The 23389-nt window shown below is 36.7% G+C and overlaps 1 protein-coding gene across 1 annotated transcript in view; it reads left to right on the forward strand.

The window, feature by feature from the left end:
* Positions 1 to 23389, forward strand: part of nrg3a (neuregulin 3a) — a 424404-nt gene that overhangs the window by 243996 nt on the left and 157019 nt on the right. The gene's annotated exons all lie outside the window — the stretch shown is intronic.

A 23389-nucleotide genomic window follows, 5' to 3' on the forward strand; every position in this document is an offset into this window, starting at 1 on the left:
GCTTTTGAAGTTGTGAAATGTCTAATAATGCACTTCACCTGCATCAGATCTTCCCCTCCGTACATTTCTATTTGCCTGAGAGTTGCTGTGGGCCACGCTTTTGAAGAATGTGTAATTACACTTTGGTGGGTGAGATTATTTTGGATGGAACTTGAGCTATTAAAGTTCATTTAGAATTAGTATTGAGCATTTAGCAAAGACCAAAGAGCACGACTGAAAATCAAGAGGCTAAAATAGACAAGTGCAGGCAACTGTGTGACTCCTGTTCTTAATTGCTCAGCAATTATCGGTGGAGCTATTTGTTTGGCCTGTGTATTTGACTTTAGCTTGAAGATGTATTATAGTTTCTGAACCTATATTGTTATTAGCTTTCACTGTGTAATTGTTTATGTAACCTGAAGACTAAAAGCCTGATGTTTAAAGTTGCTTAGCTCTACATTACAGTTACCAAAGACTTTGAGCACTTTGAGAGGGTTGTTGTGCTGTAATCAGAAGCCTCTAGGACTTCAAGAAACAATGTCAAATTGTCTGTATTTGGCAGTACCAAATTAATAAAGTACAGTAGACTGGTGCATGCACTACTGGAATTTACTGTAAAAGAAAATGTATTGTTTCTGTGATAACAATGTGGTATGCGTCAAGTATTTTACTGTCCAATAAGAGAGCATATACTAGTAGGTACTTCTTTCTCTGTTCCCTATGCCTACTCATAGTAGGGAAATAGAAAGTGCCAGGTGTATATGCATACTTCAAATGCATTAAATATAATCTCAATAGGAATTTATGCATACTGTATATGAGAAACACGGCGTTGTGTTTCCTTTCTTTTCTTTTTGGCATGGAATAAACCCCTTACCTGTTCCTTTGCAGTGATATTTAATTGTACATAAGTCAAATCAAGACAAGCATCTTGCAAGCAGCAACTAAAATAAAGTTCTGAAGGATTGGATTTAAGAGTGGAGTATCAGCAAATTGAATTTTCATTCCTAAGCTGGTTTATTCACCTGATAAGGATTCTTCTCTCTCACTCCAACGTCCCCTGACCTCCAATCACTCCTGACACAATTTTTTCATCCAGGAATGAGCAGCGGTGATGAATTTCGAGAGGCTGCCAATGCCCTGCGTCTGTTTTCCTCACAAGGTGGCTCTACACAGATAATTGACAAGGTGCAATTAGATGCATTTTTTGTCTAATGCATGTTGCATCAGTGGACTCAAGATGCACACAATTATAAATAATGGGGGTGATGCCTGGATAAGAATATTCAATTCCTGTGGTGCTGGTAAGCAGGAAGGGAGGGGTGCAGCCACTGTTACAGGATAAAGATCAGAGGGAACAGAAACAGAAACATTATGTTTGATGTCAAGTGATGTGAGGTGATTCCCAAAGTGTAAAGCTTCCTCGGAATTTAAGCTTTTTGGTGACATCTTAAAATGCAAGGCTAATATATCAGTGTTCAGAGTACATTAGAAGCTTTTAATCATTTAATCAGCCTCATTTGTCAGAAGAAAGTCCTAAGAACACTAAAGAAGTGTCTAAGACATAAACGTCTTAATCCAGCAACATTGAATTAGAATTTAAATAAATCTCTGGTCCTTATGCTGCAGTGCAGACATTTTTTCTGCCCATGATCTCCAGGCAAGCCGATGTGAAGTTCTCCATTTGTACCCCCCTCCTCTGTTGTTGCAGTTACCATGACAACAGCCCCTTTGCTTTATTACTGTGGGGACTGGAGTTGTCAGTGGCAAAGATGTGGCCTCGGTCTGTCAGAATTCCAATAGGACCTGTCAACATTTTAACGAAGGTATAAAAAGGAAACAAACTCCAAGGTGAGCTCAGTGAGATAAAAGGAAGAATGTCAGCATTTATTACAGTTGCCATGATCTGGTGCCGCAGATTTCAATGATTGTGAAATGTATATACTGTACATCTTGATTGTATTGGTCCGAGACATACTGTATGCAGTCTTTCCTTTATCTAATAATAGGCAAATGAAGGGCAGCATACTGTACATTATACAATATTATTTACTAATAATAGTAAAATTTACTGTATGAGTGCACTTGACCAGTGCATTTTGCATCTAGTACCATCTATGTGGCTCAATAGGCTTTTGGTTTCACATATATAAATAAAGTATTAAATAAATGGTAGTGCTTACAAAAAATGTAGCCTTGGAGTTGCAAAGAAACTATGAAGGATAGGTTTCAGATTTATTTAGACTTCTGATAACCTTTAGTGATTTAAACGCTTACTTCTTCCAGGCTCTTACAGAAAAAGTCATTGTAGCTTTTTTTAAAGGACATAAAGATAAGTGTAATGTAGCAGATCTTCCCTTCGGTGGTGTGCCCTTCACTGTGTTCATGTCTGTTATCGGTTATGAAGCTGTCAGCCTGTCGTGTGTAGTGGATTGGGATTGGGGAGAAAATATTTTTTAGCAGCAGCTTGTTATGAGGAAGAGTTTGCAGGGTGATTGCAAGGTTCTGTTCTCGATTTTCTGGTAGTGAGAATAATTTTCCAAAACTATCGTCATGCCACTCCTAAAAAACGCTATCTTGTGATCACTGCTACGTGCAAGACTTGATGGAATTATGAAACTGTAAGCTACCTTTTGTTTATGTTTATAGTGTGTTCAATTAATTAATTGTGGAATAGGTTACTAGTTGCTACGGCTGATATTGCTCGTTATGAACCGTTAAGGCAGGACCATACCTTTCCTGTGTTTCCATTCTTGAAAACCCCTTGCAAAGAGCTCCTCTGCACTGTTTCTTAATTGATTTTATTTCTCCCAGCTTTGGCTAAATGTGTGCTTTTTAGTTTAGTGTTTGTGTGTGTGGAAGAAAAATAATTGTTAGAGTGAATACATTTTTGCTAAAACCCATAATAGAAATTACACAGAAGCAACAATGAATAGGACTTTGAAGGCCAAATTCTTTGGGCAAGTCATGCTTCACTTTGTGAATGCAACTCCTGGTAAACCAGTGCATGAATGCTTGTGCAGTGACACAAGACCTTTTATTAGCTTTCCACACAGCCACATCATTCTTATTCTTACCTCTCAAAGCACAGCGGTTTAAATCATGGTAAATTGGCACAGGAATGACCATGCAGCCTCCCAAGGCATTCAGACAAAGCAAGACAACAGCCTGCTCATTGCATTTTAAACCAAGGCGCCATTCATCTGCAGTTGAAAAGGAGTTTCATCACAATTTTATATGCATTTTGTCTTATATCACTTCAATTCCATTTGTTTCTGTGGCAGTTCCAGAATTTCTGTAGCAGGTATGTGGTTGGTTGATGCAGATTCCCTTTTCACATTATGGATGCTAAAGCACTTTTAAAATTGTTGGACCAGCCCCTGCAGTTTCTAAACTTTTTCTCCACACTGCTAAATAGTCACAGCACGTTTTTCTATGACTAATGATGATTAGTCATAGAAACTTTTTACCTGTGATTATTAAAACAATGATCTGCCAAAGTTAACCACAAATAAGTCAACCAGTAAACCACAAAAAGAACCACAAAGTTATACTGTATAGTGTTTAAATTCCCTGACTGACAAAATACTGTTTAGTGATACTGTCAGTTAAGTTACAGTATATTTTGCCATAAGTGTACAATTCCCAGAATTAAAAAAATACAAAATAAAAGTGCGATGAGTGGGTAACACCACAGTGACATCATTTTGTCTGTAATAACCAAGGAATCGAAGCACATCAGAGAGAATACAGGTTCGATCAGAACAAAGAATTGTTACATTACAAATTTTGGAATACCATAATCCCAGGTTATATCATCCATAGCACCATGTCTCAGAAACAGTTTAGTATATTTGTTTTCATTCAGAAAAAAATATTTAGTTTTTTGATGATTAACTGCTATCCTGCTTGTGGGAATTCGATAGAGCATATGTAGAAGTAGACTGAAACTGACTTTTCAATGGTCAATTCCAACATTTGCAATGTCATGTTAAACAGCTGGATATGCAAAGTGATTCCATTGTCATTGTATGCAGGTGGATCCTAGATTCAAACCACTCCCACATACTGTACTGTACCACTCTGAGCATCCTAGCTGTACAGCCCACACAAGAATCAAAGGGAGTGAATTAAGAGTACCATGCTTTTTATTCATGTTCAGTTTAGGTAGCAGTTTGCCTGCTGCTTTGTGAGTTCATAAAAATGTTGCAGATGGCTTTGTAGGTCACCTCTACATAGGTCCCATTCTTCTCAGCTGCTCATTTTTCTGAGCATCTGTACATTATCTGTAGATTCGACACCTGGAAACAATTCCAAACTGTATAAGACTAGCAAATCCTTGTGAGGCCTCTGAGTCTGCACATCTCTAAGTTCTCAAACTCTAGGCTAGACTCTTTCCCTTTTAATAAAATTATAGTGAAGAGTATGTCTTCTCCAACTAAATGGCAATCTTACCCAACAAGAAAGGTGATTTTGACATGTTTATTAACATGTCCAGAATCATATGTCAACTGGTGACTCGAGACAATTGCTTTCTCCTTACTTACAGGTTTCAGGTTACAGACTAGGAGAAAAAAACGATTCCGTGGTGTCTATTTTTCTTTCATTCCTCCATTTCCCATTTTCTACAATAACTGAAACCTGGACTGCTTGACTTCAGAATTACTTTGAGGGAAAGGAAAAAAAGAGTTTTAAGTACTATTATGTCTGAATGATTAAGGACATGTTACAGTAATTAAATTATTTTGTACAGGGAGATGTCTTACAGAACAACTATGTTTACTACATGTCTACAATGCATTTTGTTCTATAACACTGAGGTGATAGTGGGATGTCTTAAAACATAACTTTGCTGAAGCAAAAAACAACAACAAAAATTCCAGAATGTTATTTACAATGTTTACAATGTTCTTGTTCAATGTACAATGAACATTGTACAATGTTCTTGCACATAAAATAAACCTATGCACATTTTGAAACCACAAAATAAATCATATTAATGCAGATGATATCCATGTGACAGGCCTACCTCTCCTTGGGTTGCTCATGAGGCCTGCGCCACAATGGAAAGAAAAAAAAATACAGTGAAATGAGAATTTGTTTAAGCAAAGTGCAGTACTACACACATAAAGAAAACTTACTCTTGCAATCCAACATGAACAATCACTGTGAATCTCTTTATACTGTTCAAACTTACACTTTATGAAACGAATGGGGAATGTGACTCTCACCTTTTACCAATTAGTAAAATAACTAACTAATTCACAATTAACTACTTCACCTCATGTGAATCTATTCTATATGGAAATGATAGAGGCCCAAACAGCTCACAATTTCTGGCATTCCACTTTTAGCACAGTGTTTTTGTTGCTTTTTGAGCCAGAAAAGTTTTAATCTGTCATACATGTAACGGCATCAAATCTCAGTGTACCTTTCAAAATCGTAAGTCCAAACTTATTCATAAAGGCATATTTATATAATATAATACTCACTTGTATTTTATATTTCAATGATGATCTTTCAACGTAAAAAATAATGAGTGAAGAAGCTCAAGGGATGAAAATATGCAGTTATATATTTTGTGGTCCAAGCTGTGTAATCATACAGTATCTGCCAGTCATGATTATACATGCCAGTCATGTCAGTCTAAGACTAGGCAATGTGATTGATATATACAGTATATCGGTATATTGGTGCTTGGTGAGATGGGATGCTCTTTTCTCCTGAGGATGAATCTTCTTACAAGAGTACCCTGTGAAGAAGAGTATCATCATATAAAATGTATTTACAGTATGTGAATCTGTAGCATAATGGACTTGATCTAGATACTGTACATGCACTTCAGTACCTATCAGTTTATTTGCACTATAGTCTGTTGAAACTACTGGCTTTTGGATGCTAACTGTAGATTTATTCTGTACAGTATCTAGATCAAGTCAGGACAATGATTATATGAGAAGGTTTCTAATTGTCTCTGATGAAGCCTGTCCATCCTTCCTTCCAAGTAAACCATTGTCTGAAGCACCCTTCTGGTTGGTGACAGGGAAAAGGTAGCTCATTGCTTAGTATTATGGCAGCTTCACCTATTCTGAAGAATCAGGAGTTTGAACCACAACTTGACTTTCCTACGAAGCTCCTAACAATTGCTATTTAGATGGCAAGTCTTTGAGAGAAACTCTGAGAAACTGCCATTTCCAAAACCTTCATATACTAATGAATAATACTTGGATGTTTGCTGAATTCTAAAGTTGTCTGTTTTTTTTCACTTTTGTGCCTTATTAAAGAAATATATGAGAAATGCCCAACAGTAATTTGAAATATTGTGCTGTCAGAAGAAAATGGGAATTTTAATCAGTAAGAATCTTTAAATGATCTCTGCTTTTGCGGTAATGGATTTATTGCATATGTGAATGCTGCATATTACGAATGTGTTTCTGAGACAGGGATTTACATCTGAGGTCTTGCCATGTATATTATATTTCCAATAATCCAAAAGTGATGTAGTGCCATTGACATGACTTTTTAATTAATATAGCTAACAATCTTTGATACCATTTGAAATGATGCTGGAAAAAAGCAAGAACTAAATTCATTCACTATCCACTATCCAAGCAAATAACTTTTTTTGGCATTTCAAATGTATACACAGGTTGTTGGAAAACCCTGGGGGAGGCTGAATTTTGCAATTTAACTCTGGTGCCAATACCAGCTCCTTTATGGATTGAGGATACAGTCCATATCACCTACCAGATGGTGTCCATCTGGCATAGGGATGTTATTCCTGGTTGCAGTGGTTTTAATTCAGGATCTTGATTCTATAACGTGTGTAACCATGTGTACTGTTATCATCTCTTGTTGGTCAACTGATGGTTATTTCAATGAGTATCTAACTGTCTTTGCACTTTCTGCTTTTCATAAATTTCCCAAAACACTCATCACATTTAAAACCCCCTATTCCAAAGTGGGATAAGTATATTTGTATTTTATGGCCCAAAAGTTCTGTTGCATTCTTCTTGTAGCATGACCTTTTGTATTAAAATGACAGGACAATGAGCTTAAACACCCTTTGCTTCACTAAAGTAGTAGTAAAGCTTGGATCTAAAAAAGGCAGCTTTCATCTGATCCACTTCTAGCTGTAAAATGTCAAATACCTGACATTGCCAGTTGAACTTACAAGACAGTCTGCCTAGCAGGCTTATTGTGCAACATTGCCTCTTGTGGCCTTCCTAAGCATCACGAAGCTCAGTAAGAGATGCAGTCTTCCTTTTCCTATTATTAAATAAAGATACTGTATAGACAATAATTATGCACAGAATGATCTGGAAAATCTGTGTACATTGTCTTCATTCTCCCTGTCCTGATGTGAAAGCTGTAGTTGTGAGAAAAAGTTGTTTGCATTATCAGATTTCCCATAACTGGGAACTATAAAAATTAATGACCATTCCAAGTTAAAAAGGGGAACGTACTGTACCTGTACTTCTGGTGTAGGTGTATTAATGCTGGCATCTCTTTACCTGGAATTATCTGTAACAAGCATACCATGGACATAAAAAAAAAATAATTGCAAACTTAAGCCATATAAAACAGAGATATGGGAAATTGATATCAACTTAGAAGAAACAATAATCTTACCCTAGGCAAGTAAACACCTAGCCACAATATTAAATTCTGGCTTGATTAAAGCTTTTATCTTATTTTTTAAAATTGCAAATTGCAAATTGCAAGAAGTGTCTTGCCAAATGTTCTGTTTTCAATTGTTCCATTTTTTTGTACTGACATTTTTCTGATACCAATTTCTATTGCTAGTGTAGTTGGTTATAAATCTTTAAGTTACTTCAATTGTGTGTTTAAAATGTATTCCCTTCCGTTATTTGGCTGAAAAATCTAAATAGGTACAGTCAGAACAGTTTCCTCCTTTCCGAAGGCATTTGAATACCGACCCCATTTTATTAGTGCTTTGTTGACAGCTTACATTTCACCATAGCTTTTAAAACAAGTGCCTCAAGTGTTTTATTTAGTGGACATACTATCATATTTACACATACTGTAATAAGTTCATCATCTTATAACAGGACATTATGTATTATAATAAACTTCACTTACAATGTGAAACAGGGAAATACAGTCTGTAGTTCAATTCTTTTAAACAATTTCTAGTAATATGCTTTCCCATATGTTTAAAACACTATCATGTGTTACAGGTACATGTACTGTTACAGGTGTATCTGAAAAATAGTCCAACTATTTACAATAATTCTTGAAAAAGAAATTATAAATTATACTGAAAAATCTGAAACACTCAGATTTCTCCTTTTGAACATCAATCAGACAGGTTTATCTTGATATTTGTTGTGGTGTTTATTTTCATGTTATGGCATTACATGTACAATTTGAATTCTTTACATTCTTGCATTTTCACAGAACATTTAAGATATAATAAAAGCAGGAATCTAAAATATTGTGAAAATTGTTCTGCATCTGTCAATACCAGGATCCCTTCAACTGAACTGGTACAGCAGCTCAACACATTCTGAGAGAATGGCAGGTCTTAGAGCCGAATACTGTAGTACATTGTGCCAGGATCGGAGCCAAAAATGTCAGGGACACAGAGGCCAGGACCAGAAGAAAGTAACACTGAAATCCTGAACCACAGGGAATGTTCTCCATGCATAAACTCAGCTTCAATTAATAAACTCAGTTCATTCCAACAGCCTCTTTAATTCCCCATTCAAACCAAAATGCACTACAAGAAGAATTTCCTGTTTTTGTAACTGGAGGTGTGTCCCAGGGCAGGTGGATTGGCTAATGGAGGGCCCATAGTAAATGCAGGGATATGTCTGCAATCCCACACCACTCAATCAATCAGGCATCATTCCTGGCATGATGTGAGAAGAGCAGAAGTACAAAATTACCTTACCGTGGAGACTCACTGCTCTTACTGCATAACGGTAAAAAAAAATATCCAGCACGTGAATGCTTGTAACTACATTTCAAGTGGAATGGTGCTTTAGGGTGATATAGTTTAGTGGTAGGACTACTCTCAAAGATACAACTTTGTTTCACATTTATAGACATTGACTGCAGTTCCTCTGCGTTTTTGTAACTGAGTGTAAGGGCTGCCATCTCTCTTGAAATCACCTCATAATAGGCACTAGATCAGAGAAGAAAACAAATATTAATGAGTTTTTTTTAGGTTTCCATTCTTCTGTTGTTTTTAAATGTTGTAAAACCTGTCCTGAGGGATAGGACGCCACGGTTGTCTTCAGACATATCTCCTGCAGGTGAGGATGATTTGCAGAATGTAAAGAGCTAAACATTTTTCAAAATGATTATTTTCCAATTTTTTGACAGACATTAGTGAGTTGTGGGGAGGGATTTTAATATTACAGAAAATATTACAGTTCTCCAAAAACAGGTTATTATTTTACAATTAATTAAGTCTTTGTAATCAAGAAGGTTGTTTTTTATTTTTTGTAGCATATCATTATTAAATGCAACCTATTTTGTCCCATGCTATAAATCCAAGTGAGAATTTTGATGTTGTGTGGTTTTTGCTACCCATATTGATAACCGCATATGAACACTTGAGCACAGAAGACTTCTTAGGAATCAAAGTCTGACTTTATATTCATTGTAATTCCAATTGTTTTGACTTTTTGCTAAGCCTGATTCCATCGCTTAAGCTGTAAAATCTTTGTTATTCATGGATAGATTCAAATCACAAAATAAAATATTGTTAAGGAATTCATGTTTCAACATTTGTCTCCTTTAGTGCCGAAGACAGTAAGGTTTAAGACAGAAACACTAGAAAAGTAGGAGTACTATAAAAGAGCAGATATCTATCAACAACACTATGACATTGTTGTCAAGGTAAAAAGGAGACCCTCAGAGGAGGAAGAAAAAGAGAAAATCTTTCTGAAATACATGTGTAATGCTACAGTACTTCCATGATTCTCTCATTTTATTCTAGTAGTTTGTATTAATGATATATAATCAATTTTATATATAATCAGATTCACAATCGTAACCTTGCATTTTGCTTTCATATTTCAAGAAGAACTGTAGCTACAGTACAAACCATGCATGTTATGTGAAAAATTAAATATGCGTATTTTCTTTTCAATTTAACCCAGCGACAGCACTTACTTGCGTTACAGTTTGTCTTTAAGAGAGCTTCTCTTTGTCATTAATTCATTTAGTGAAACTAAGTTGATTTGTTGACACTAGTGCTTGTTGTTCCTGATTCTGAGAGTACTGTATACTGTATTTGTGTTTCTCTCAAATAACAGTCTGTACAAGCTGTCCAGTAGGATACAAGTTCAGGTGGGTGAGTTTTCAATACAATGATTTAAAACTACATTACAATAAATTGTTAGACTTTTAGACAATTGTAGAACTTTCTGTAATTAGTAATGAACATGTAAATAATGACAAAATTACAATAAACTAGCAAAATTAATATTTTGCACACAGTCTTCATAAACCTCCATGAACACAAGACAGGTCGGCAAACCATTATTTTTCACTACAGGCTGTTATACTCAAAAAGATCATTTTGAAACAGCAATTGACAGCTGTGACTTGTCTATTATACTTTACTTGTTTTGTTGGTAAGATGATGGGCATACTGTTGATGTTCTGTCTCTGTTTAAACTGGACTTAACCTGAAAAGGTAGATAGGGCAGGTGTGATGTTCCACTTAATGAATCTCTTTACCCAGAGAGACACACATGATCAGAGGCATTTTTTTAGTGAGTCAGTCGGCTGTCATATGGACGTGAGCCAAGCTCACCATACAGTACAGCAAACCCTCTCACATGGAGCTAGGTTGAGGATGATTCATGAAACTGGCACAGGTTGCCTCTGAACATATTCATGCAGCTGTCACAGACAGAGAACGGGAGGTGGAGCTGAGTTGCAATTTCCAGGTACAGTTTGCCCTTGACTTATTAAATTGAACTAAATCTAAGAACAAAAAATATACTACAAAATACTGCAGCAGTAAAATGCTAGCATTGAAAGAAAGGGAAACGTACAGTTTACTGTACGTGTGAGTATCTTCACATTGATAAGACAGACAGGGTGCAATTTTAGGGTGCAGAGGTTCTAAACAGAAAAGCAGTGCAACTCAAATATTGTACATGTCTCACATAACTATAGCCCAACAGAATGTGCTGCTGAAGTTCTGAGCCTACAATGAGGTACAGTATTATTGTACATTTTGTGACAAAACTGGAGAATCCATCATCCTGTTAGAAAATCAAAACCTGTGCACATACACTTGCCCCCCGACACTAGTAACACTGCAAATATCTGCAGCCTGTTTGTTCCTATAGGTCACCAGCAGTGGTGGGTGAATTCCATTTGCATCTAGATGACATACAGTAAACTAGATTTAAAATAGTCCCCTCTTAATTTCAGGACTGAACCTGTACTCTGGACAGAGGTCTTAAGAACATGAGGCGTTCCTTTAATCAGAGTCCACAGATTTCATCCTCTCACCTTTGTAGCCTAGAAGCTTATCACCAGCAGTACCATTATACAAACACACAAATCAAGGAAACATCTAAGCGTCTCATTGTATCACAATGTGATCTTTGTCTGGTTTTTAAATCAGCAGATTTTAGATAAGCAAGAGGGCTTCTATTACCTTTATTGTTTTAAGTAGAAGTATAGACACAGATTTTTTATTTTAAAATAATACACACTGCTGTTTTTTTCTGCTATACTAGTAAAAAGTGTAGAAGTGCCTGCAATCTGAAATTGATCAAACCATTATGCAATGGAAGCTTTATTGGTTTCCCTGTGTGCAACCACACAATCCGTTTTTCTGGGAAATCATTTGGGTCAAACATAGGTTTCAGAGAGACGTCAACATGATTGAGTCCTAAAAATAAGTTGCCTCATTTTATCCATAAAATAAAATATGCCATATGGGTACCCAATAATATGTTTTCAGTGCATTTTGTCAGATGGTTCCATTGAATCACTGCTGTAACAAATGTCAATAGCCTATACAACGTGTTTAAATCAATATAAAAGCACACAGCTTTAATGTAAGTCTAGTAGGTTAGTAGAAACGTACAGTATGGGACTGTTAGGTTAAAGTACAGAAATGAATAAACAGCTATATGCTTGTATACCCTGTGATTTCTTTAATGGTTGAGAAGACTCTCCTGTGTTATTGAAAAAAACCCAGCCTTTGAGAATATAATAGTGACCAAGAAATGGACAACATTGAAATATCCTTTACCAATTGCTATCAGAAGCCCATCCTTATGCTTGAGTAACACAAGCATGCCTCACTGGTGTGACAGAATGAAAAGAGATTACACTGTTTTAGAAAATATATTTAGACCTTTTGTGAAGTTCAGACTCTTCAAAACAATATTATCAGCATATAAATTGTACTTCGCACTCTAATCTCATTGCATTATACCTCAGATAGCTTGATTGTTCTTCATTCATAATGGAAAAGGTTCTATCAAGTTATTTTGAGTGAGCATAAACCACAAATTGCATAAACAGTTATAGGTGGGGGCAGACCATTGATATGCAATTAGGAATATGTTGCAGTTATTCCCAGATTTACATCAAATGTATTGGGAACAGCTGAGTCTTCTTGATTGCATTTATTGTCTTGGGTTTCATTAAGGTAGATAAATTGACTTTTGCGTTAACAAGTTGCCCATGTTAGTGGATCAGCAACAATTTAATCAGTTTCCACCTCCTTAAATAATACCCTAGCACTCACATGAGACAACAGTTAAAATTGCAGATATTCCATATCCCAAACTTTCAGAGCTACAGAGGCTGAAATAGCAATGCTTTCACCCCTAGTAAAAGACCTGCAGTTCTCGTCCTTCCACTATTGAATGAAATATAGGCACTCTACTATTTTCAAAGCATTTAGTATCATGTGGGTTAGAGATGTGGGTTTGCCCCAGTGTTTAATAACCTTAAATGATTTACAGTAGGGCTATCTGATCACATTTAGTAAATTGTGGAGTTTCCAGTTAACACAAATACTGCAGATAATTTGAATTACAAAGTCCCTCCAAAGGCCTGCTTCAATATGATTCCAGTGCAACACTACTGGAGCAACAACTCTACTGGAGTCTTCTTATACAGGTAGAATGTGCTGTTAGTCTACGAGTGTTAATCTAGCCTGACAACAGATCTCATTTAAAACACTATGGTCACTCTTGTGGAGCCACCTGTGTGGATCTGTGGCATTTTCATGGTGCAACAATTGAATATGATTTACAATTAAATTAGTCTGCTTCAACAGTTGTACATTTAGGTTAAATGTATTTCTGTTGTTTGATATGGCAACAATTAATACAGGGTGAACTACTGAATATTTTAGTAAATATGTAGAATTCAGTCTGTTACATTTAAGCACGATTTACATAGAGCTGGTCTTGAGACCATTCTTTCTCCAGAAAAACTGCATTAAATTTCTATTTAAGTGCAAAAAATATTTTATATCCTTCCAAGTTTTCTCTATCTGTATTAACTTTATTTGTAATAATAATAGCTTCCAGAAGATGGCAGTGAATTTTGCACTGGGTCAAAAACCAATGAAAACCGCAGCATATGTTCTCTGTCACTGTCTTTCAGCTCATGTCTATTCTCTGCCAAAAAATCACTTTCATTTTTGATCTAACGCACTGTGCATATATTTTCCAAAGTGATAGCTTCTTCAGAGAGGTATATGTCCTATACCAGACTGTGCAGCAAGCAGCCAACATGTGCAATGAATACCTGTAAAAAACATGACATTTTCTGACATTGAAAAATATCTGTTCGGTGACAACCCTGAGAACCTGACTCTGATCACATTTGTTGGTGACCTCTAGGGGCAAGTAGGCTGCAGATATTTTATTGTATTTATCACTTTGAGATTTTTGTATGAACATAGCTGTACACACACAGACTGTACATACAGCCTCACATACGTGTGTAGACAGGCTTAAAATACACATTCATACCCTCACTGCCATCATTCAGGTGATTCTCTTTTCATCCAAAGGTTAAACTTTTCTAATTGTTCTTTTCAGTGAGCTTTCGTTAAAGGAGATGGAAAATATTCTTGGCGTTTCTAATCAAGGCTCCTCTTTCAAGTCAGCCGGTTTGATGTGCTAATGAGATGTAAATATATGCAAATGAGTCTGCCTTTTGACTAAAGTCTCCTTGCATTTACGAAGCCCCAGTGCAATTCAAAACAGAAAGTGCTCTTTCTATAAATAAATATTTTTTTTAAAAAGAGGTGAAATTCCATCAAAACTGAAGGAAGTGTATGTATCTTCTTTTACTAAAGAGCTCACTTCTCATTGCAAAATGAGTTAAACAGTATCTCTAAAGAGATGAGACAAACATAAGGATGACGGTAGACAAGGGGGTGAAGTAACAGACATAAGAGAAGGTAGGGTGAAACAGAGCAAAAGACACAGTAATTAGTAGTCTATAAAATATTTAATAACTTACAGAGTTGATTTTCTCTGAAGGTGTTTTGCTGTGTACATTTTTTAGTGCCCCATTCTTGGCTTAAAACTATGTGACCAAAAGATTGAATTTGCCTTAGTAAATTAGTTAACCTTGGATAAAACTGTTAGAAATTGAATGGAAGAATTTAGTTAGCCATCCATTTCATTGCAGTGTTGCCTGAAATCTGGTTATGAGGGGTCTAACTGTCCCTTTGATCTTCAGTATGCAAATGACCTAGGAAAATATATTTTGACCTATTAACTAATAATTGTTTTAGATAGCTAAGAGCGCAACATAGAAGGAATGCATTAACATACAGTAGCATATCTTCACTGCTGTATTTTCACACAATGTTTGATGGCATGCTTCAATTCCTGCTATGTTTGCCACATTTCTGGGCTAAGAGTTTGACTGTGTACACATGTTCATATCCAGATAATAAACCTGCAATGTTGAAATAATTCTTGATTTATGAGGTTATGCCATTTAAAGGTTTCTGTTTTAAAAAAGGCCTTTCTTCTAAGTACACGTACTGTTATAATCACATTTCATGAACCCAGTTTGACTGGTAATGCTGAATCCATAATTGTGGAAGATGAGCATTATGCTGAGCTAGAATCACAGTTACAACAGATTTAAGTAAGGGATTCGACAGCCACGTTTAATGATAAAAAGAGGCTTCAATTGGTGCCTGTTAGGGAGGATATCAATCCTTCAATACAACTACAGAGTCCTGGATTCAGCTTCATTTCTGTCCATTCTGTCCAACAATGAAGAAACTAAACATTTGCACTGCAGTACTCACACACACATATATAGTATATCAAATTAATATAGAAACAAAACTTAAATGCAGATCAGTGGCTTATAAACAGTATACAAAGAATTAAATTAAAGGGGAACTGCAACCCTATTTTTTTTCAGGGTTAGAAAGAATCAGCATTGAAGAGTGCATTTCAAACCACATTCGAAGTAAAATAACTTTTAGTAGATGACATGGTAAATAATCCATTAATTCAAACATAATCAGAAAACCACTTAATCCTGGTAGTGGTCACAGAAACCCAGAGCCCTGGAAGCATAAAGGACAAGGTGGGGCTAAGCCATGATCTACAGTAGATGTGAATCAACAGTTTATCCAATTAAGACTTGACAATTAACCTATCTCGCATGTCTTTGAAAACCATAGCACCTATCAAAAACCCACATGGCCAAGGGTAGAGCATCTCCACGCAGAAAGTATCCCAGACTTAATCCAAACCCAGAAATGATCATTCTGAGGGAGCTGTGCTAACCGCCATGCTACTATGCTTCCCAGATGTATACTGTAAATATTCCCTGGCTGCCCTCAACTCTACATGTATGTTTTTAGCCCCCCTCCCCCCACCCTAACTAAACCAATGCAGAGATCTCCCCAGTTCATTCCTCATAAATTGGGGTGGAGGTTATGACAGTGGTGATCTTTAGCCAGCACCAAAGTATTAAGCACTCTCTTCCCTTTATAATCATTGGCTTGTATTGTTATTATTAGAATTTTGACCCTACTATGGAATAAAAATGTGTTAATCATTTTTAAACCCAGTCTTAACACACACATGACCTGTAAACTTACTCTAAACATGTTAAATTGGTAAAAGCTTGTTTTACATGGCATTAGACAGCGGACTATGTGGTCGATTGGGTTAGGAACCAGAAAGTTTTGATTCAAACCCTGGATTGTACTGTAGGTTGCCTCTCTTAGTGTCATTCTTAGCAAGATTTTAAACTTCTGTGTAGTCTGGCTGACATACAGAACCACAAATCTGTTTAAATCGTCAGTTGTTGATGTACAGATCACTGCTAGATAATCTTATTATTATATTGATGGGGTAACATCTAGAGTGAGATTCTGCCTCTGCTGTGATAGGCTCTGTGCTGCCACAAACCCTACCAGGAATAAGCAGTTTTCTGATAATGGATGGATTATTATTATTGTAAGAAGATTTCGTAATTATATTCACAATTATACTGAAACACTATAGAGAAGTACTTTGATCTATCATTTAGGAAGGGAAAGGCAAAGAGTTCTTCATGCTGTCACCTTAATAACAGCAGTGCGGGACACAGATGTGATTCATTGAGAAGTCCTCAGACAGACTAGAGTTTGGTTCTATCAGACTGTTTGCAGTTATTTAACATAGCTGGGGATCTGTCTTAATCAGTACAGAGCTCAAAATGCACTCCAACCCCCCTTGGCAGCTTTGGTCCCAGACGAGCTTCCCACACATGCTAATGAAACAATTCTGGAGATAAAAAAGGTTTATATGCTAAAGAGGTGATTTGAATACCAGAACATAAATAGATGGAAGGTGATGGACGATGGCTTGATCTCCCCAGTTCTGCCCCTTAGCATCCTGCTTAGACCGCCAGCTGTCTTCAGAGCGTTTGGTGAGGTATGAAAATGAAAGCAAGCTCCCAGCTCCCGAGTGATGGCTCTGCTTCCAGGCAGGCCGGAATAAACAACACCTAATGAAGACAAAGAGTCCTTCTTAAAAAAAAATAAAAAATCCTGCCGGTTGTGTGTTTCCCTGCAGAGCTCCTCGTTTGTATTCGAGGGAGTTTATATGCAGCTCCGGGTAGCACAAAGAATGGAAATGCATTCATGCCCCAACCACCGATTATGTCACAAAAAATTATGAGCCAATTCAGCTTAGTCTTAGGAAAAGACTGCCGTGCATCCATTACTTCTGTTTACAGAGATATTCCGGGAAGTGGGGAAAGACTGCCAGAGAGTCTTTCTCCTTCTGTTTCCACCGTAGGCTACAAAGAACAAAACTAGACTGTCCAAGTCATAGCAGAGGTCAGGTAAGCAGCTGTATCACAGTGTTATCTGATACATTCTGACACTACACATATCCTTTAACAGTGTAGTATCCTCTTCTAGGCCCCCAAATGTACCTAATGACATACAAAACATTTCTATTTTTCTGTCCTTTAAAGTACAGTAGATTGTTAAGGTTTCTCATGTTGTTACTAATTAAAATGCAAATTATTTTCTCTATTACAAGCAATCACAAAGGGCTCCTATTCTATAGACAGTGGCAATAAGTAAAGTCCAGGCAGAGAATGTTGTGTACTGTACATTGAAAAAAAATGCTATTATAGCGAAGACAGCTTGGTAATGCAATGCGTGAAATGACGTGCATCATGTGGGTAATAGGGAAAATTATGAGAATAAAAAAAACATTTTCTGTGAGTTTCTCTCTCTCTTTTTAGTTCTAAAAACAAATCTCTTTGTATGGAAGTTCTGCTCTTACAAAAATGAATACATTTAAATGGATAGAATTTAAAAAGTTCAGCTGCTGCGTCAGCATGCGTAGGCTGCAAAGGAACAAGTAATAGGTTTATTCTATGCTGAAAAGAGAAGAAAGAAAACAACATTTCGGCCGTGGAGCCTTCTTCAGGTGTGAAAAAGACAAGGCAGTAAGCAAAGGTGATGTCGTGGGAGAACAAAAGCTGGGAGAGAGGAGGAGCGAAGGGCGGGAGCAGGGGACAGAGAGGCCAATCAAGAGGTGTGAAGTCAGGATAGGTGTATAGAGAGGTGTGAAATGAAACCTGCAATGAATACAGAGAATTTAGAAGAAAAGTAGTCTGTAGTTAAGAGAATTTAAAAAGTGCAGAGTTAAGGTTGTGTCTGTACAATACATCTGCAAGACGTCTTTCAGAGTACTGTATTCATCTTGCAGTAATTGGTTTACAAAAATACTACTGAAAGAGCTCACATACAAGAAGAGAATGATTCTTAATCTTAAATAAATTTAATATACAGAAAGCTATAAAGAACTCAGCCTCTTTAGTTGAGCTGACTTTGGATTTGGTATTGACAAAGGCATTACAAAAGGTCGACGCAGCTAGTTCCAGCTCAATGCCGACACAAAGTTTAGGCATGAAACTTTAAGTCAGTGGTTCTCAAACTGTGGTACGCGTACCACTCCTGGTACGCTGAGCGCTGCCAGCTGGTACGCCATATGACCCTGGAACTTTGTTGTGTGCGCTAAAAAATCGGGACGGGTTTTCATATTTTCTATTTTAATACGTGTTGAATACATAGCCTACGTACTACGATACAGCGTGAGCTAATACTTGAGTGGACACAGAGCTACAATGTAATTCTATTCCATTCTATAGGAATGTGTGCTACAAACGTAAGTGACCAATTGTATTTAATAAAACTTATCTCCAGCAAATAGAGAGGTACAAGAATGTGCGTGAGTTTGGAACAATGCCAATGTTGTAAACATAGGAATGCATAGAAATGCGTGCTAGGAACGCTGGCAATCCTGTGAGCACAGGAAAGCGTGGTAGATAACAGAAAAATATTTAAGAACTGTTCTAGGTTAATTTGAGAAAAATAGACCAAGCGTCTCCGTGTTTCACTCCCATGCTCATGAAATAAAAACTTCTTTTAACTTCTGAGACAGACTCCTGAAACGGAAACGGGGAAAAATGCAAGCTTGCGGATTGCTATAGCATATAAGCCCCACACTATTATTATTAACCTTATTTACTGTTGGCAAAAGAGCTGACGTATTATGTGTGGAGAAAAAGCTGCTAAACAGCTCGACCTGCTGCCCCCTCTAAAAGACACAGTCACTCATAGAATTATTGAAATGGCGGATGATGTCAAAAGTAGAGCGCGTTAAGATGAAAAGATGCTTTTCACTCCAATTAGATGAGTCTATAGTTGATTTGGCAAATTCGCTTGTTTAAGTTAGATACGAGTTTGAGGGTACTGTACGTCCCATGAAGACTTTCTGTTCTGTAAACCGCTACCAACAGGAACTACAGGAGAGCACATATTTCAGCTTCTGAATGAATTTATCGAAGAGAATGGCATCGGCTGGATAAAACGCGTCGGAGTTCGTACAGACGGTGCTAGAGCAATGACAGGCCGACACAGCGTGTAGTTGCACGAATTAGAGAGGTTGCTCCAGAAATTAATGGACACATTGCAACATCCACCGCGAGACCTTTGCAGTCAAGAAAATGCCCGACAATTTAAAATCTGTTAGACTCTGTTGTGAATTGTATCAAGGCTCGAAAAATGAATTCACATCTGCTTTGCTCAAAGAAACAGGCTCACCCTTCTCACTGAAATGGTGCTTTTTTATTGTTTATTTTTATTTGTTGTTGTTCCTGTTTTTTTTCTGTAAAGTGCTTTGAGAAGCCACCTTTAAAGGCGCTATATCAGATAAAGTTTATTATTATAATATTTATTACTGTATATGTGTATGTGAGTGTGTGCGCACACGCCCTCATGTTGGTCAGTGAGAAATTCTGGGGTTCCTATGAGTAGATGACTTGTGGGTGGTACTTGGATGCTTTGGTTTGATCAGGGGTGGTACTTGGTCCAAAAAGTTTGAGAACCACTGCTTTAAGGTAAAATACTTCTTTACCCAAGAAATCATTAAGACCTGAAACAATCCCCCAGTCATGTTGTGAAAGGTGTTTTCTGTTATACTTAATTGATCAGGTGGAGGAGATCCTGCTGTCAATTAGATACTAGCTTTATCTTGTTACCTTTTAAAGTTCCTCTATAATTTAGATTCACTAGATTAGAAATAACATGGTTTAGATGAATATATTGGTAATTCCTATGATGGACTGATGTCCCATCCCAAGATGTACAGTGTCTTCCACCTGTTGCTTGGCTCCAGCTTTCCTGTGACCCTAAATTGGAAGAAAAGGTTAGAAAATGGATGGGTAAATGTTGGCAATAAAGCAACTCTTTCATTCTCAAACAAAAAGCACTTGCATATCAGTATGTTATTTAGCTCAATACATTTTTTTTACAGTTACAAGTGTTTTGTTTCAAATAGCTTTTTTTCACAATTACTTAATGTGGAAGGATTAATGGTTATGTAGCTGCTCACCAGACTGTTCCAAAAACTTATTGTAGATGGTTTTACTTTGCCAACCACATTAGTATTCCAGTAACTAAGCACTAGATTGTAGTTGCTGGAATTTGAGCTTAGAATTCTGATGAGAGAAATTAACATTTGGTTAAAATAGCTGTGGTTTATTTTGAAATACAAAAGTTTAAGGATGCTTTTGGAGACAATATGTTTTTTCTGAATGTTTTAAAGAAACTATGAGATTGTTTTGTTCATTTTTCAACAAAAAGACAACTTCAACACTGTTTTCTTCTTCCTTTTTCTTTTAGGGCACTTTAAAATACATTATCTGTTACATCTTTGTAGAATTGGCAGCTGTTTGAAAAGGAAGCATTGTGACCGTTGCCTTTCATAACAGCTGTTTCTTCTGAATGGCTGTTCCATATTTCAAATCACAGTTGATTTTATTGTTCAGAGTTGGAAGATGTAACTAAAAGAAAAAAAAGAAACTTTTGAACTTTAGAACAGTCAAACATTATTTAAGGAGAACAGTGTCTATTGTTAGGACAGCATGGTGGTGTAGTATTGCTGCCTTGCAGTGGTGGGATCCTGGGTTCAATTCTTGGGGTGCTATCTGTGGGGAGTTTGTATGTTCTCCTTGTGTTCATGGTGGTTTACTCCAGGTGTTCCAGCTCATGGGCTTCTGGATGAATTGGTACTGGTATGAGTCCATGCATGGTTGTGTCTGTGTGTGCCTGGGATAGACTTGAATCCCATCCAAGGTGTATCCTGCCTTGTGCCTGTTGCCTGCTGGAATCTCCAGCCCACCTGTGACCCCTTTATTGCTTAAAGTGTTTAGAAAATGAACAGATGTATCTATTGTTTACCATTTGTTGTAGATCACTGATTGGTACAGTAATTTTGTTAAAATCAGCATCTCCTCCTCTCTTCCCAGCAACAACTTCTCATATAGAATAATTTGAATTGATGTACACATATAGTAGGGTTCATTCTCCAAATCAATGAGATTCTGGATTTTGAGCACTGAAAAAAAACACTTGACAGCAAAAAGCATTGCTGTCAGTACTGCAGTGTGCCACCAGTTGAATTCCAATTATATTTTTTATTTTTCTAAGTTACTGGCAAAAAATAATTCATTTTTTTCCAGTTAACCTTGTCCTTTTCCAATGACATGAATCCTTGTTATGTCACAGTTCTGCCTGCAGAGCCAGTAATGAGACCACTCATCATGCGTTTTATTGTTAACAAGTAAAGGTTGAAACCAGCTGTGCAAAGCAAGGAATATGATGTGATTCACATGGTAATCATATGATTTTTGGCCTCAGTCATAGAGACCCATTGTGATCTCATCTGTATTTTCAAATGGAACTGAAATTTCTATGCCAAGCAAGGGGCTGCATTTTAATATGAAGAGCTGCTGTTTTGTTGTTTTAAGAGTGTGCTTCTCGGGGTTGACTGTGTAGTTGCAGTACACTCCTTGCAAGCAAATGCAGTGTTGCTTTTGAATGCCTTTTAAAAACATCCTTGCGTTTTCAGTAACTACTCAATCCTCAGAGGGCCACAATATGTTGGGGCACCACTTCTCAGGAAAAGGACACAAGGTAAAAATACATCTTGTAGGTGACACAATCCATTGCTGGACACACATTCATGCATTCAATCTCACATATGATAGTGTGGAAAGAATATGGAACACAGGGAACATTTTACTTAAGATGAGATATGGCATTTTATATTTGTATGTAACTTTAATTAGCAACAAATTATTCTTTCCTTAATGACATGTAAGATTGTGATTTTTCTTATACTGTATACAAGTTCATGATACACTTTAGAAAGTTTTGAAATTCTTTTTGGAGAATTTTTGCAATCAGAATTTTTTCTCTAATAATTGTTACAGCTCTGCATGTTTTCAAAATCTTCAGTTGTCTCTTGGTTTTCCTGAGCACTGAAGTCTTGAAGTCTTTTATGTGTCTTAAAGGTACAGTACCTCCAAAAAAAATGTTGCAAGACAATCTGAAGCTTTCAACTTACTGAACATTTTTTTTGCATGATTTTTAATGGGACATTACTGTCCAGTGGAACCAAGATTACATTTTTAGAGCATTTTTGTGTGTTATTCTCCAAGTTGCGACTGATAATTAGACAGAAAAACCAGCCACTACATACTCTTTTTTTAAACTCAAACCAACACTCAAAGTTACACAGTTACACTTTTAGGACAGTAATACAGAATGGCACTACTGTATGCGCAAACTCTTGCATTCTATTAAATTAATAATTAGAAAACCATGGACAGGTCTATTTACTATCATTGTAAATAGATATTAATTTCTCACATTAAACATTCCTATCTCTAGGCACTTTGTCACAGTTAAAATAAATAGAACAATCAGTCTTTTCTTGAGGAACCAGTAACTGTCAATGGCATTATTATCAAGACAGAGCCTATTTTGTTTCTTTAATCCTTATGTTAAAATGATTAAACTTATTTCTTAGGATTGAATAAAGAGATTTAGGAAGGTAGCATCTTCTAGTTCTATTTCTTTGTCCAGACTATAACTGAGGTAGTGAAAAAAGTCTGCCATTATTTTCCAAGTACTCGAAGAAATGTAACATACAATAGTGCTGATCTTTCAAGCAGTGAGTGAAGGACTAAATCATATCTTGTATCATTTTTGATGTACTGTGCATATTCTGAAGGAATGATATCCCTATATCAGAGCATAAACATAATTGAGCCATCAAAGTGTTTTTTCCAGCAGTGTCAAGATTATTGTGAACTGAGCGTTTCTTTAATATTGCCCTGCAATTTTGCAAAGTGCACTGCATCCTGGTTGCTGGAAATTACCCTGAGCCCTCAAGGGCTCCTTTAATTGGCAGGAAATAATGACAAACATGTCACCACACTCATCACTGCATCAATCACTACATAATTCCAGTCATCTTCCATAGTGCTGGCTCAACCACTGTGCTCCATGGAGGGATGCAACTGGGCTCTTTGTGAGAAAAAGCTAAAATGCCTC

The sequence above is a fragment of the Lepisosteus platostomus genome, chromosome 6 (assembly GCF_059453375.1).
Source record: "Lepisosteus platostomus isolate fLepPlt1 chromosome 6, fLepPlt1.hap1, whole genome shotgun sequence".
Taxonomy (NCBI): Eukaryota; Metazoa; Chordata; class Actinopteri; order Semionotiformes; family Lepisosteidae; genus Lepisosteus; species Lepisosteus platostomus.